Source organism: Chelonoidis abingdonii, chromosome 23 (assembly GCF_003597395.2).
Source record: "Chelonoidis abingdonii isolate Lonesome George chromosome 23, CheloAbing_2.0, whole genome shotgun sequence".
Lineage (NCBI taxonomy): Eukaryota > Metazoa > Chordata > Testudines > Testudinidae > Chelonoidis > Chelonoidis abingdonii.
Window position 1 is genome coordinate 501,709 of NC_133791.1, and position 15,597 is coordinate 517,305.

The 15,597-nt window shown below is 42.3% G+C and overlaps 1 protein-coding gene across 6 annotated transcripts in view; it reads right to left on the reverse strand.

Annotated features, from left to right (window-relative positions):
- The window catches only part of CAMTA1 (calmodulin binding transcription activator 1), an 871,256-nt gene that overhangs the window by 134,391 nt on the left and 721,268 nt on the right, over positions 1-15,597 (reverse strand). The window lies entirely within an intron of this gene.

Sequence of the window (15,597 nt, forward strand, 5' to 3'; positions counted from 1 at the left end):
GGCCAAGGACCATTTAGGTCTCAACTGGTTTCATGCTACCCTACATATTTTGTAGCTTTCACTTTAAAAAATGTTTTTATAGAAACTTCTTTCCCATCCCTCCCAAGAAAAAAAGCCCCCAGAACATCTGAAGGAGGAAGCCAAAGATCTCTCTGAAATTCTCACAGATATACTCAAGCACAAGATGGACTAATACCTCTTCAGGTCATTAAATTGTATGTAGTCATCCACCTTTGGCTATAGTGCAATCATACTGGTGGAATCCACCTCCCACCTGCTCACCATTCTCTCTCCTTATAGTCAGACACGTATTCCCTTTTCTCATAAACCCGTCTCCTGCTCTATCCAAGAACCCCAAATAAACCATCAAGCTTAATCTCATGGCTTTTTCTATTTCCATGTATGGCACCCTGACCCTGGCATTTACTGTTGCCAGTAGGATATTCTGTGCATGTGCCAGGGACAACTATGAGGGTCCCTGGTGCCCCCAGCAAAGTCATCACTCATTCGTGCTCCCACCCATGCCTACATCAAGTAGTGAATGTCACAAGTGACTACGCCCCTCTGCTAGCTGCTAGCATCATAGGGCATAATCTCCAACCCATCTTTGCCCTATGTGTCAGGATCACAGGGGAAAGAGGGAAGTTGGATGCAATGGCTGACTACCATGAGCAGTAGCACTGTATTCCAAGCTGTTGATGCTGAATCTATGGGCTTTCCTCATAGCAGCATGTGTCATTACAGCAGAATGAACATTTTAATATTTTTAAAAGCCTCATTTAGTGACAAACTTAAAATAAAACTGGGGCCCTGGAAAGATTTTGGGGCAGTTCAGGACCAGACCTGATCTCTGTGGCTCATTCCGACCTCCCGTATGGATTATTGCACTGTATGTCTCAGCAAAGACAACTGAGAGCAAAAACTAGTCCGAACAAGCCCGTCTCTCCCAATCGGGTGGAATGATTTCGCTGGTCTCAGCTCAGTTGCTAGAGTGCTATTTCTCTCATCAGTGACTGCTCCAGCTGGAATAAGAAGCTGTCAACTGGGAATAACAACAAATGTGCTTCTCATCAGCATTGGATGTAGGGAGGAGAGTGTCATCAGGTGAATTGGTCCCAACAACTCAGACAAGGAGAAATGGGACAGAGCGCCTCTTCTGTGCCACCCAGGCATGGTGCATTTGTGTCTTGTAACTCAGGTTAAGAGGAAAATTTCCAGTGCTGTCTGCTCCATGAAGCAGATTTTCAAGAGCTCAGCGTCCAGGAATGCTCTCTGCTGTCTTACTGAGAACAATGGAATTCCCTCTCTGCCACCCCATTGAGAACAATGCCAGCTGCTTGTTTCTGAGTTCTTTTGAAAATTCTGTCCCAAACCATTCCTGCCTGAGTTAGCTGGTGTTAACTCAAATTCCTGACTAACAGCTGGAAGAAAAGGTGTTTTGTTAATGGTTCAAAACCCCCCTCCTTCAGTTAAGGGCTGAGAAAGCAACTGATCTGCCTCTCTGAGCCGTACAAGGAGATGTCCAGTAAGAGCAGAGAGAGAGTTAATAAAAGGGGAGAAAGAGGGAAGAGCAAGTGAGCAGAAAACCAACATTTTATTAAATAACAAGGAACAAACCCATTTTTTAAATTTTGTTGTCACCTGTACAATTCCCTCAGCTGAAGAGACTTTACCATTTCCATCAACTCCTTGCTTTTAAAGTACTTCCATTAGGGAATGCCCACCTTTACCCTACGGCTGGGGAGAGCTGCTCTAGGAAGCTGAGTTGGAGCTCTTCAGCAGCCAGTGCTGGGCCTTACTCATCTCACCTACACCAGTTTTACTTCAGTGCAATCTCAATGGAGTTACTTCTGATTGACCCAGGCATGACAGAGAGCAGAATCAGGCCCATAGCAGCTACCCCTTGAAATCTCCCTTGGAAAGGGATTTTCCCCAAGACTCAGCAAAGGAGGGCAAACAACTCTGCATGATGGTATCCAGGCACTGAAAGCAAAACTCATTCTGGCTGTGCCAGCAGATAAAATGCGCAAGTACCCACTGCTCTTGGGCCAAACAGGCCCACGTACACAGTCAAAATGCTATATTTTTTTACTGAAAAGAAACAGGGTTTTCCAACACTGCACATGTTTCATGGGCTTGACTCACACTCCTAATATAAATGAATGGTCTGTACAAGTAACATGTTACGAACTTTTAGGAAAAGGATAAATAATACAACTGATATATAGACAATACTGCTATATAAATCCATAGTATGCCCATCCCTTAAATACTGCCTGCAGTTCTGGTCACCCCATCTCCAAAAAGATGTATTAGAGTTGGAAAAAGTAAAGAGAAAGGCAGCTAAAATGATTGGGGTATGGAACAGCTTCCATAAGAGGAGAGATTAAAAAGACTGGGACTGTTCAGATTAGAAAAGAGGTGACTCAGGGGCAATGTAAAAGAGGTTCGTAAAATCATAATGGTGTGGAGAAAGTGAATAAGGAAGTGTTATTTACCTTTCACATAATACACAAACCAGGCTTCATCCAATGAAATTAATAGTCGGCCGATTTAAAATAAACAAAGGAAGTACTACTTCATACAGTGCACAGTCACCCTGTGGAAATTGTTGCCAGGTGATGTTGTGAACACTAAAAACATAATTAGCTTAAAAAAAGAATTAGATAAGTTCACAGAGAACAGGTCCATCAATGGCTATTAGCCAAGAGGGTCAGGGATGCAAGCTTATGCTCTGGGTGTCCTAAACCTCTGACTGCCAGAAAGTGGGACTAGATGACAGAAGATGAAACAAATCGATAATTGCCCTGTTCTATTCATTCCCTCTGATGCACCTGGAACTGGTCACTGTCAGAAGACAGGACTATTGATCTGATCCAGTAGGACCACTCTTATGTTCTTAATGCTCATCACTCTGTTGTGAGATACAGCTTTGCAGACACCATACAACGCAGAGGTTTCACTGACAACTTTTCAATCTTGCTCTCTCCTCTGTATTTTCACTGATGCTGAATACACACGTGAACTACTGACTGGACAACATGTTGATTTTGAATATTATAAAATGTTTTGGTATGTCTTCCTCCTTCCACTGATCCAGTTTCTAAGCCCCTTCTCCTTTACAGTCTAGCACAAATATAAACACAGCATCAGCAAAAGTGAGAAGTTGCCCCATTACTAGACACCCAGGTTCTGATTTTTAATCATAGCAGCAAAGCCAGGCAGGAAAGAAATGCCTTGCCTTTGGGACCCTGAGCCTCAGATAGGAGTCCATGACTAGCTAAATCAAACCAAAGGAGGTCTGGTTTCTGGAAGAAATGGACTTCAACTGGTTTTAGCAATAGGCCCAAATCACCATAGCATCTGTGACAATTCCGCCTTTACGCCTATGGAGCTGTTGGGTATCGCCCTGACCGTAGAGGCTAGATCTGAAACTACCCCAGGAACAGAATCATAGACTTTAAGGTCAGAAGAGACCATTATGATTGTCTAGTCTGACCTCCTGCACAATGCAAGACACAGAATCTCACCCACCCACTCCTGTATCAAACCCATAACCTATGTCTGAGCTACTGAAGTCCTCAAATCATGGTTTAAAGACTTCAAGGTCCAGAGAATCCTCCAGCAAGTGACCCATGCCCCACACTGCAGAGGAAGGCGAAACCCCCCCAGGGCCTCTGCCAATCTGCCCTGGAGGGAAATTCCTTCCCAACCCCAAATATGGCGATCAGCTAAACCCCGAGTACGTGGGCAAGACTTACCAGCCAGACACCCAGGAAAGAATCCTCTGTAGTAACTCAGATCCCACCCCATCTAACATCCCATCACAGGCCATTGGGCATATTTATCACTAATAGTCAAAGATCAATTAATTGCCAAAATTAGGCTATCCCATCATACCATCCCCTCCATAAACTTATCAAGCTTAGTCTTGAATCCAGATATGTCTTTTGCCCCCACTGCTCCCCTTGGGAGGCTGTTCCAGAACTTTGCTCCTCTGATGGTTAGGAACCTTCAGCTAATTTCAAGTCTAAACTTCCTGAGGGCCAGTAAATATCCATTTGTTCTTGTGTCCACATTGGTACTGAGATTAAATAATTCCTCTCCCTCCCTGGTATTTATTCCTCCCTTATTATTTGTAGAGAGCTATCATATCTCCCCTCGTTCTTCTTTTGGTTAGGCTAAACAAGCCAAGCTCTTTGAGTCTCCTTTCATAAGACAGGTTTTCCATTCCTCGGATCATCCTAGTAGCCCTTCTTTGAACCTGCTCCAGTTTGAAGTCATCCTTCTTAAACATGGGAGACCAGAACTGCACACAGTATTCCAGATGAGGTCTCACCAGTGCCTTATATAACAGTACTAACACCCCTTATCTCTCTGGAATAATACCTCGCTGATGCATCCTAAACCACATTAGCTTTTTTAATGGCCATATCACATGGCGGCTCAGAGTTCATCCTGTCACAACCAACGGCGAGGTCCTTTCTCCTCCTCTGTTACTTCCAACTGATGTGTCCCCAATTTATAACTAAAATTTTGTTATGAATCGCCTAAATGCATGACCTTGCACACTTTTACACTATTAATTTCATCCTATGTACTATTACCCCATGTTTACAAGGTCATCCAGATCTTCCTATGTGCTATCCCAGTCCTTCTCTGTATTGGCAATACCTCCAGCTATGTTCATCCAGCAAACTTTATTAGCACATCCCCTTTTTGTGCCAGGTCAGTAATAAAAAGATTAATAAGATTTGTCCCAAACCGATCCTGAGAAACTCCACTATACCTTCCTCTCAGCCTGACAGTTCACCTTCGTAACGACCCGTTGTAGTCTCCCCTTAACCAGTTCTTATCCACCTTTCAATGTTCCATATTGATCCCATCTTTCCATTTCAGCTAATACTTTCCCATTAGTTGCAACCGTATCAAATTGCCTTACTGAACTAAGTAAGTAAATTAGATCCACTGCATTTCTTTTGTCTAAAAAATCTGTTACTTTCTCAGAAAGGAGATCAGTTGGGTTTGGCAATCTACCTTTTGTAGAAATCATGTTTGTATTTTGTTCCCAATTACCATTGACCTCAATGTCCTTAACTAACTTTCTACTTCAAAATTTATTCTTCCAAGACCTTGCATACTAGATGTCAAGCTAAAGGCCTGTAGTTACTGGACACTTTTTTTTTCCCCTTCTTAAAATAGGAACTGTTGCAATCTCCAGTCATACGGTACATCCCCCTGACTTTACAGAATTATTAAAAATTCTTGCTAATGGGCTTGCAATTTCATGTGCCAGTTCTTTAAATATTCTTCAGTGGAAGATTAATCTGGGTCCCCCCATTTAGTTCCCATTAGCTGTTTGAGTTGGGCTTCGCCTTGGATGTGTCAAACTATCTCCATAATCCTCATTACCCACTGTCCATCCTACTATTAGCCTAAGCTCCATCATTAGCCTCATTTAAGCACTGAGGTAAGTATTTGTTTAGTATACTGGGCCACGCCTTAGATTATCCTTAACCTCCACTCCATCTCAGTGTTTTAGCAGTCCCACTTTCTTCTCTCTTTTCTTTCTTTGTTTCTTATTTATATGCTATAGAACCTTTTAACTATTGGTTTTAATTCCCTTTGCAAGTCCAACTCTACATGGCTTTTGGCCTTTCTCACTTTTATCTACATGTTTCTGATCTCATAATGTAGTTTCTTGCTAAATCTCTCCCATCTTCCACTCCTTGTTGGCTTTCTGCTTTTTCTTAATCACCTCTCTGAGATGCTTGCTCATCCAGCTTGGTCTAAAACTCCTGCCTATGATTTTTTCCCCCTTTCTTGGGATGCAGACTTCTGATAGTTTCTGCAACTTTGCCTTGAAGTAATTCCAGGCCTCCTCCACCTTTAGCTACACAAGTTCTTCAAGGTCTAAGCTAGAGGCTCACTTCAGCTATTAAAGGCCCCCAAGAAGAGAGATGTTCTATAGTGTGTTATTAAAATAATGGATTCCAAAAGTGAGTGAGTGTGTGTGTGAGAGAGAGAGAGAGAGGCAAGCTTTCTGTTAGGAAATCCTAATAGTGTTAGGATCCTATATTAATCCTAATATTAAAATATTGTTCCATAAATTAAAAACAATAAAAGCTATGTAAATTATAAAAGGATTAACAGAATTCTATTGGCTTTCAAATCTCTGCAGTCAAAGTGACACCGGCAGACAGGAACAGTAACCCTCAAGAAATATGGACTCCCTAGACAAATGAGACCAAATTCTGCTTTCAGTTACCCTGGTGCAAACCCTCTGAACTGCAGTGGCCTAACAGAGCAGAGTTAGGCATTTGGTGTTTATCTCACACACTATTTTATTAAACCTTTTGGGGAGCCTTTCCTTAAGGTGTTTCCAAACAGCACAATGTCCCACTAATGCTCTTTCCAGCGAAAGGGAGATTTTTTTGGCACTGGCCAGCAGGTGGCACTAACTGATTAGAAAATGAATTCCTCCTTGCTTTCATGGGAAATGAATGCCTTTGTTGAGTTTGCTTCATGATATTCTATAATCATCAAGATTATAGGCCAAGAACAAAAACCCCAACCCCCCCAATAGTGGATGTTTTGGTCTTTGACCTGAATAATTAAGACAAAATAAGACTCCTCAACACAGTAATTGTTCATTAGTCACGGGATGCGTAAGTGTCCAATAAGTACCAGGCACATGGGAAGTAACGTGAGCTAATTGTCAAATGAGGTATTGTACCTGGGTAATACCAGAACTAAATGAAGAATGTCAGAGATTATTTTAGTGGATTTTCTTTTGACAATAACTTTTTGATAACATTTTCAGTGGCCAATGCTTTATAAACAACATACTGCCAGAAGACAGGTTTGTTAAAATATTATTAATAAAGAGTGTGTTTCACTGAAAACATCAGGCTTTCTTGTTCAGCCGTTGAAGACAAACAAGAAGAGTGAAAGAACCACAACACCTATACGTCTCACCCCCTTTGCCCACACCTCATAGCACCAACATCACACACTGAATATTTTCCACCAGCTCTTTCAAAGGTCCCATCTGTGTTTTACTGAGTGAAGCCATCATGAACTGAGGACATAATCCAAATCAACAGCTAAATTATAAGCATCTGTAGCTAGAATTATCTAGGAAACCATCTGGGGGACACACTGTATTCAATAACAGTCCACAATCCAGAATGCAAGGCTAACAAGAAACAGGAATATTTTGAAGTCTTTCCAAATATGGTCAGTATTCAAACTAAAGAAATACTGGCACCCACGTCCCAAAGACTTTGCAATAACTGATGATGGGCTAATATTTGTCTGTTTTGGGGACTGTCTGGTCTAGTGTTCTTGCTGGTATTGCTTCATTATTATTAACATCCACTTTTATACATTAGGTTTATTACATTGTAATATAGCTAACCAGTATCTAAAAGATTGCCTAAAACTCTGGGATGAAGTCTGTGGTCACCAATTTCACTCCTCTGGGACAAGGGAACTTTCTACAATATGGGTAAAGCTTGTCCGTGCATGAGACAGAGCTTCCTTGGGGACTGATCCCAGATTGTAGAATGAACTGCCTCAGGAGTTCACAACCCTCATCTTCTGCTCCAAGTAAAAGGAACACGTCTTTGGCCTTGCCTTCTCTAATAGATAGAGACAGCTTCATGTGTATATATATTAGATTAAAAATATTCCAAAATAAAACACTCCACTGCATACATCTCCCCCGGGGAGAGAATAAAAGAACAAGCATGGGACAGATATTAGTTACACTGTTGGAAGGAGCTCAGATTCTACAGGAATGAGGATGGCATAAGAACCTATGTGGAATAGAATAACAAGTATTTTTATGAAAAAAAATACAAATTTAATTACAATAACAAACAGGTGAGACTTAGGCCAACCAAAAACATCAGTTCTGTGATGCTTTACTTTCTGTTTATGGTCACTTCCTTGTTCTTCAGAAAGAGTCCTTTGTAGCTGCATTTCAGATTTCCAGCACAGCAGCTGGGGAAGTTTCAAATGCCCTCATACTCTATTTTAATAGATTTGGGTTTTTTTAAGCATGAAAACATTTCTATTTGTATAGAGTTTTGTAATACCGCAAGACCACCCTTTTGATCAATTGAAGAAAGCCTACATTTGAGGCCTAAATACTTGACGGTGGCTCTTTAAATATTGTATCCTCATAAAATGTAGTGACCAAGAGGAAAAGGGAATACCTCAGCAGAATGGATGTCCACAGAAAATAGATTCTCATTGGCTGTCAGAATTATCTAGTTTTGAACCTGAATTTAATGGGAAGCTTTTTATTTAATCTTCAACTCTGACACCGGTAGTCCCACGATCTGGCCCCGCCACAGATGTGACAGCACAGACAGTGCAGCCTGTGGTGGGTCCCAGGTCACTACCAAAAGCATTGGGATGTTTCATTTACAGAGCCAGAACTGAGCATGTTCAGAAAGAAGAGGTGGATGTGGGAATGAGCACTACATTTGTGTGTTTGATTGTATAACAGTGGGATCTTTTCATGTTCAAAAAAATAAAGTTTCACCAGCTCCATGTACAGCCTGCAGTTTCTCCAGCGGTGACTGCGTGAAGGCAATGTTATTAATTATCACCACAATAGTCAGCTAAGGGACAGAACATCTGATTTTAGAGACCACATTTTAGTACTTAGTTATAGTGGACATGAAACAAGGATCAGAATGCAGAAATCACCAGCTGCAAGCCTTCAGGTCATGATTTGCTGGCTGAGAGAGAGGGGAAGCCAAAGGGAGGAGAATTTGGAGAAACCTCCACTGTTGAGCTGGCCCATGATTTGATGATCATATGGTGTGTATATATACAGAGTTCTGCTGTGTTGAATTCTGCCCCAGCATTTTGTCTGTACCACCAGATGCCTCTAAAGACATCTGCTGATCTGTTCAGAAAACCCTCAAATCAAGGATAATAGGGCACAAGAGGAAAACGATTCAGGGCAATGCCAAGTTGAGGGCAAGGCTTCATCACAGACATGCAGAAATGACTTACAGGTGTCTCAGAAACAAAACTCGCAGAGAAATCTCCTGAGACATGATCAGTTCTCATTCTGTATAAACGTCTTACAGGGGTCCCATTCCTACAGGTCTCTTCACAAGCGAAACATTCCATGGGACACTTTCAGTTCAGGAGACCAACTTGTACTCTGCCATCTCTAAGATACAACAGCTACATGTTATCACCAACACAATGACTTTAGTATATAGTTTAGAATATGTCCTTATATCTACTATAACAACATTTCATTGCAGTTTTAATACCAGAATTTTTAAATGATATGAACAGCACCTGTATTTCTGATTTCCTAACTCTAGATGGATTTATCCATCTAAAGATTTTGAAGAGTGGATCCACCCCCACCAAACTTGCCTGCATTTATCTTAATGAGATTTTGCAAAGTGATATAATCCAGAGGGAAATACTGAGACAGTCACTGGGTTGAGACCTAACACATCACTAGGGATAATCCAGTTTGACTGAATAACCAAGAGCTACCATGAGTGTCCAGCTGCGAATGCAGATGACTCAACTATCAGAACTAGGCCCGGGATCCCAAATAATAAAAACTGAAGTCAGCTTGATTATTTCAGTGTGTACAGTCTCATCTCAGTAATTTTAGTAAGGGAAATCAGCTGGAGATTTAAATGGAAATAAAATCCTCAGAGCATTTCCAAGCGAGTATTTACCCTTCATGGATGTTCAGATGGGTTAATTTCAATCTCTTGATTAGTTCACAGACCAACTAGATTAAAACAAGTTAATGATGTTTCCACAAAGCTCTCGGAGCTGCTGGGTGGTACTGAAAGGGCCATTTTTCATCCATAACCTTAAGATTCAAGCACAGATACAGAACAAGGAGAGGAGCATTTCTGCAGTTTTGTATGGAGCTCTTTGTTGAGAGAGGGCTTGTTAAGGGGCCAGCGAGAAGGATCTTTTCACAGTGGCCAAGGTCACAGTGTGTCCCTGGAATCAGACAGCTGATGTGAAGTCCAGGGCTGGGGGTTTGTGCATACCGAAGCAACACCTTTAGTTCTTGTCCTTGCGGATGCCCTGACTGAATGTAGGAATGTCTCCACAGGGAAGAGAGAGGAACCAAGTCAATTACAGAAAGACTGAACCTGAGCAAACACCCTCCTGCCAAAATCCTCATTCCAAAGAGACTCACAGGGCACTTCAGGGAAAATGATTCATTGTTCTGCTTGATGTTCTCTATCCCTCTCCTTCGCTCCCCAGCAGCCATCTGCCACTTTGTTTGCCACTCCCCAGGCACATATCCCTCAAGAGGACAAGTTTCTGGCCTCTAATGCAGGAGCATTGACTCTGCTTTAGTTTGCATGAGTGCACTCTGATTTCCCCAGCACCTTCTTTACCCACAGGGTAGGGGCTGAACAGGGTCAGCTATGTGGAGCTCAGTATTAAAGGGCCAACAGGTAACCATCTAATGTTCATTACAGAGTCATCAAGCATAATTGTAATGTTCTTTTTCCACTTGTCTATGATCTGGAACAGCCCTCTTTCTTAGGAAGGAGAGTTCTCCCCAGTGTGATTTCACTTCATAACTCTGAAGTAAAATCATAGTTACAGGTACCATAAAATCCTACCTAAAACATCCCTGTGGAGATGGTACATAGTCTCAGTAATTAAACTTCAGACTTCCGAGTACAGCCAAGCTCTGTCATAACAGTGCTGTTTTAAATGTGGGATTTAATAAAATCAAAGCTCATCACAGAAGCTTGAGTTTCAAAGGAATAAAACAATAAGATCTGCATTATGCAACAGGTAAAAAGGTGACTGCTTGCAAATTAGACACTCACTTCACCACTGATACTATGCACAACATTTTGATTAAATCACTGACAAATCTGCTTCAGGGCAGAGGAATTTGGAAACATCAGGAAATCAAACTGTGAAGTCTTTGAAAGACTATGATTTATGTGAAAATGTGATGAAGTTAATGGGTTTGGCATCAAAATTTCATGGCATACTCAATTTTGGAGCCAAATCTGATGTCTTGGCAACAAGTACTCCTCTACGTTCCCTGAACATAGTTAGCCGGGCCCTCTATGTTTTCCAAGTCTGATCGGAATCAATAGATTTTATTTTAGCTACATTTCCAAGGATGTGTTTCCCAGGATCTGCATCCATAAGCAGAGACGTGTATATGCATACACACTGAACCGTCAGGCAGAACTTCACTTTTCCCTCCTCAGACATAAAAGAGCCAAGTATTATTAGATTTATGGCTAGTTTGTCGTAGTTTTCACATAATTTTCTTGATGCACTGCAGATTTTTGAACAGGCTGCCACATTCCCTGCGTGTTAGGTATTAAGATTTTAGTCTGATCTCAGCCACACCTTGAATTTCAGTGCAATTTAATCAGTTCCTGGAGTCTTCTGGTTAGCATATCTAGTCTTTCCATTCTGTAATTTGTGGCCTCTCCAGCTAGCTTTGTGAGACAAAGGAAAAGAAAGCAAAGAAAGGGAAGGAACTGGGTCAAATGAGCAACTTACCACATTCTTGTCTCTTTGGAGTATGAAAGGAAGCAGTAGCTATAAGGTGAGCTGACTGGCACTCGCACTAGGTTCAGTGTTTGCACTGACTATACAGGAACTTATTAAGGGCATCGTGCCCCTTTTTCTTTCCATGACCCCTGTAATGGGGTAGCTGGCCCATTAAATGAAACTGGACTCAACTCTCCTGTTCCAGTCCAGGTGCTCTAGCTGGACCAATTAAGACAGCGGGGCAGCACCTCAGGGCTGTAAGAGTCCTGGTGCGAAAGTGACCAGGAAAGTCAGAACAGACTAGTTTAGTCAGGAGAGCGGGAGATGAGAGGTGACAAAGTGAGATGTCTCCTGGGAGAGGGCTGAGGGCAGAACAACAGCAAGAGGGGTTTGCTGGCTGACATTCCCAAGCCAGAGAGCCAGGACTGGAAAGGACTGAAGGCCAGAGAGAAGCAGAAGGAGATGCCTGCTGGCTCTAAGCTAGAGAGCAGCTGTGCAGCAGTTTACCCACTGGTGTCTTCTTGCCAGAGAGCTGGACCCCAAAGAAACCATGAGAGGGCCAGAGGGAGTGATGGATTCTCCCCTTGCAAAGATGGTCCCAGCAGAGAGGCTGTGGGAGTTCTGCTGTATAGACTGGAGCTGCATCTCAGAAGGAAGGGCCAGGATGGCTGTCTTCCTTCTGGGATGCAGAGGGACAGAGAAGGACCAAGAAAGAGCCCAGATATGGTGAGAACAAAGCTGGTTTTTAAAGATTACATGCATGTGTGTGTGCGCGCGAGAGATATGGGCTATGTTTTGTGATTGTTGTGTTATAGACTTTTTCACTGTGTTTTGATAAACTATGGATTATGGACTAGGCTATAAACTCATATGGAGTTACTGAGGACTCAGAAGGGAAACTGAGGTGAGTGGCCACTTGCAGGACTGCCATGAGGGGGCAACTGGGACAAGGCCACTCATTTACAAACCCTCATATATTCTTTTTTGGTCTCTATTCTCATAGGTATAGTGCCGAAGCACTGCAGAGATCTTCGTCCCACCTGATATGGACTCCTGAGACCCCAACTGCCTATCCTCCCCACAGTAACAAAATGGTCTCAGAGAGTTTGGAAACGAATGAAGAAATTGCACAATCTTAGAGTCAATAATGATGCTGACCAGCATCACTGTGTGCCTACTTTCGCTAGGAAGGGATATCCCTGATGGCTAAGCCATAAATCTGCATCTTTTGTTTCATGTTTAGCATACATTTTCCTTCTGATTGTTTTGGGTCTGTCAGAACATTAGCACCCATTGGAGGAATAAAAAATAGTGGAATGGGTACCTGTGGAGTCAGACATTAGTGCTTAGTTTCAGTATTATGGTTGTTGAATTCATTTTCTCCTCTATGGTTCTACCTTATACTTAATTTCTCTGATTGCAAACAAATTATTTATATGTATTTTGGGACATATACTCCTCAGAATGGGACACAATGTAATTTTCTCAAGTGACATCTGCTTCAGCACTCTGTGAAATATGCTTATATTGTGGGTGGCACAGAGCATACAATTTATCAGTGTAAATATCTGAAGATAAGAACATTGTGCCATGGTAGCTGGGATTCCCACTGACCTGATCTCTCTACATTTAGGAGTTTGCAGAACACACAAAACACAAGTCTAAATGAAACATCGTAACCTATGCTAGCAGGAGAAGTTTAAATTGTATATCACAGATATAGTGCAGTGCAAAATGTATTCACGATCATACACTTAACCGTAGACCCCTGCAATACCCTGCTAAAGGGGTGAATCAGGACTGAAAAGACACAAACCAGAAAAAAGAAAGAAAAAAAAACAGAGCTGATCTCTCTCAGTTCCCTTGCCAGAGATTTCTGTATTTAATTTCCTTAATTAAAGAAAAAAAAGAGTCCTCAGTGATGCTGAGTTAGTCCCTAGGCTGTCTAGTCCTGACACAATCTAAACAGAACCTCTGCTGTTCTATTATTGAAAAAGGAGAAATTTATGATCTTGATGGGAAAGAGAGAAACATTTCCAGCTGAATCTGAATGACTCAGACATTCGTCTGTGTGAGGTACTGTTTGATAGACAGATTATCTGCATGAAGTGACAGAACTTGCTCTGTAACACCAAGGAGAATCAAGAGCTACCTGAAGCTAGTGGAGTTACTCCTGATTCACACGAGAGTAATGGAGAGCAGAATTTGACCCTCTATGCCTATTCTGTACTTACTGTCTTTCCAAATTAAGTCTTTCTTGATAGTGGTGTTATAACATTCTGACACTAAAAAAAGCATCCCTGTTTTTTAGCCTGATTGCTCAAATGGTGGGTGCCCTTCTTTACGTTGGACAGCAGCCTGCCACAGCAGAGCAGTTTGCCCAGTGAGGTAGTTACAGCCTATTCATACTGGGCCCTTCAGCAAAGCATGGCTGTATCTGTGCAGAGAGTATGGCAGGTTACCTCCTCCAGAGCTCTGAGGGCTGGACGAGTGGACCCACCTGACCCGAGCACTTCGGTTAGAGTCACACTGCTGCAAATACATCGATCACTCTGCTCACCCAATGAATTCAGTGGAGTGGCACTTAATTGCTACAGCGCTTTACATGCATGACATCACAATGAGCATTATTCCCACTGGTGAAGTAACTTTGTGAGGCCACAGAGCCAGGATTCGAACCCAAGTCCTCCCGACTGCACTCTCGTGCTCTTCCCTCCAGAGCACGCTGCCTCCCAAGACAACCCCCACACTTTATCTACCAGCTTGAAACTCTCTTATTCAATAACAGGGCAAATTTATGGATGAACACAAAGGCCCAGTCAGAAAAGTATTTACTAATTTATCATTACTATTTTGTACTTGGACTAAGAACTTTTGCCAGATTTTACTTCAGAGAAAATTAAAAGTCTCAGCACAAACTCCTGAAAATGAACTTCCCAGTGCCAGCCCCAAATCAACCTCCATCTCAGTTTTGCTGAGTACTCCCTAACTCCTTTCGTCCCCCGTGAAGCTGTCAGAGTATTACTGTCCCTTCACTAGACTCCTACCCATTGCAGTCATTAGTAACTGTACTGGACAGGAAACCGGCTTGCACCCCTGTGCACAGACTGTGATTCAATCTCCACTTGTTAGGGTGACAGGTTAGAAAATATCCCTCAGCCCATATTTACAGGACAGAACTTCTCAACTCCAATGAACATTAGTTACCAGCAAATGGTAACAGCACTTGTTAAAAACATGTCAGGTTCTACTTGATGGCACTTTCCTTTCAATTGTAGCCATTGAAGAAGATAATGTACTTCAGTGCAATTCCAGTGCTGCAGAAGTTCCATGGAGCTGCCTGTGTGCAGGGCATACTTCTCTGTACCACTGCAAGCCTCCTAAGCAGCTCTTGCCTTAGCTTGCAGAAGTCTGAAAAACAGTTACTGACACTCATCCCAAAACAATCATTTCTAGTTATTGTTCAGCTGGCAAGAAGGAGAGATGTCAGAATTCTACAATGGAGCTTGCAAGGTCAAAACGAGTTTCAAACCAAAGTCTCCAATGGAGATGAGCAATAGATTATGGGACAAGTTCATCTCAAGTGTCATAGGGCTGAAATCAATGGGGTTCGATCACCAAGGAATTTGACTCAAATATTTTTCAGTGCAGATAACTGAGGGAATGGGAATCTCTCTTATTTTAATAGCTGTTTACATCAGAAAATTTGCACCTGGAAGATGCTTCTGCATGGGGCTCCTTGCTGATAAAATTAAAGTCAGTTCAATAAAAGCTATCTGCATGCAACAGCAACCCATGTCAATCACGTATATAAAACACTTCAAATGCTGAGTAGCTCTTGGGGAAAGACACCTGTAAACTCGGGGAACTATAAGGGTTCGGAGGTAGCTACTAGGCCCCTGTTGGTAGGGCCAGGGAGGCAAGGTAACGGGTGAATTTTGTATGTAGGATAAACTGTGAAGAGAGGGGAACAGGACCAGATACTTTTGGGAAGGGTTCCTCAGGTGGGGAAGACTGAGATCACACCAGGCACAAGTGGGGATAGATGGTAAG